This window comes from Ursus maritimus, assembly GCF_017311325.1.
Source record: "Ursus maritimus isolate PB19 chromosome X unlocalized genomic scaffold, ASM1731132v1 scaffold_X1, whole genome shotgun sequence".
In the NCBI taxonomy this organism is placed as follows: domain Eukaryota; kingdom Metazoa; phylum Chordata; class Mammalia; order Carnivora; family Ursidae; genus Ursus; species Ursus maritimus.
Window position 1 is genome coordinate 24300977 of NW_024423319.1, and position 2065 is coordinate 24303041.

Sequence of the window (2065 nt, forward strand, 5' to 3'; positions counted from 1 at the left end):
AATCAATTTCTTCCTGTTTCAGTCTTGGTAGTTTATAGGTTTCCAGGAAGGCATCCAATTCTTCCAGGTTGTTTAATTTATTGGCATAAAGCTGTTGATAAAAGTTTCTAATGATCCTTCCTATTTCATTGGTGTTGGTCGTGATCTCTCCCCTTTTGTTCATAATTTTATTAATTTGGGTCCTTTCTCTCTTCTTTTGAATAAGTCTGGCCAGTGGCTTATTGATTTTATTTATTCTTTCAAAGAACCAGCTTCTAGTTCTGTTGATATGCTCTACTGTGCTCCTGGTTTCTAATTCATTGATCTCTGCTCTAATCTTGACCCCCTGCCTTCTCGTGCATGGGTTAGGCCTGTTCTTCCATTCCAGGTCCAGCTTCTTGAGGTGAGAAATTAAAAACTGCATTTTAGATTTTTCTATCCTTTTAAGTGAGGCATGGATGACTATGTATTTTTCCCTTAGAACTGCCTTTGCAGTGTCCCATAGGTTTTGGACTTATGTGTTTTCACTTTTGTTGGTCTCCAAAAATTGTTTGATCTCCTTCTTAATTACCTGGTTTACCCAATCATTCTTGAGCAGTATGGTTCTTAGTTTCCAAGTGTTTGAATTTCTTCCAAATTTTTCTTTGTGATTGAGTTCCAGTTTCAAAGCATTGTGGTCTGAGAATATGCAGGGAATAATCTCAGTCTTTTGGTATCGGTTAAGACCTGTTTTGTGACCCAGTATATGGTCTATTCTGGAGAAAGTTCTATGTGCATTCGAAAAAAATGAGTATTCTATTGTTCTGGGGTGAAGTGTTCTGTATGTATCTATGAGGTCCATCTGGTCCAGTATATCATTCAAAGCTCTTGTTTCTTTGTTGATTTTCTGCTTAGGTGATGTGTCTATTGCTGAGAGTGGAGTGTTGAGGTCCCCTACTATTAACGTATTATTATCTATATGTCTCTTTATTCCGGTTAAGAGTTGGCTTGTGCACCTTGCTGCTCCCCTTTGGGGGCATAGATATTTATAATTGTCATATCCACTTGTTGGATACATCCTTTAAGAATAATATAGTGTCCTTCTGTATCTCTAACTACAGTCTTTAGTTTAAAATTTAATTTGTCTGATATGAGAATTGCTACCCCAGCTTTCTTTTGAGGTCCATTGGCATGAAAAATGGTTTTCCATCCCTTCACTTTCAGTCTGGATGTATCTTTAGGTTCAAAATGAGTCTCTTGTAGACAGCGAATGGATGGGTCATGTCTTTTTATCCAATCTGCAACCCTGTGGTATTTATGGGAGCATTTAGGCCATTCACATTGAGAGTGATTATTGAGAGATATGATTTTAATGATGTCCTGTTGCCTGTGAAGTCTTTGTTTCTATAGATTGTAAATTTCTGTTCTGTGTCACTCTTGGGGCCTTTTTACTTTTACAGAACCCCCCCTTAATATCTCACATAGGGATGGTTTGGTGGTTATGAATTAGGTCAGTTTCTGCTGATGTTGGAAGGTCCTTATCTCTCCATCAATTCCGAATGACAGCCTTGCTGGATAAAGGATCCTTGGCTTCATGTTCTTCTCAGAGAGAGCTCTTCCTGGCCTGCCAGGTCTCTGTAGACAGGTCTGACGTTATTCTAATATTTTTCCCTCTGTTCGTAAGGATTTTTCCCCCCTTTTCACTTTCAATACTGTATCCTTGCATCTAATATTTGAGAATTGCACTATGACATGACGTGGTGTAGGCATGCTCTCATTGATCTTGCGCGCATCCTCTGTGCCTCTTGGACATGAATACTTGTTTCTTTTGCCAGATTAGGGAAGTTCTCAGCTACAATTTGTTCAAATATCTATTCTAGACCTCTCTCTTTCTCCACCCCCTTGGGGTTGCCGATGATTCTGACATTGGAACATTCATTAAGTCAGTAATCTCCCATAATCTACATTCTTGAGATTGGATTTTTTTGAGCTAAGTTTCCCTTTAACTTTCTATTCTACCATCCCATCTTCTAAATCACTAATTCGTTTTTCTGCCTCATTTACCCTGGCCATCAGAGCATCTAGTTTAGACTGCATTTGATTCATA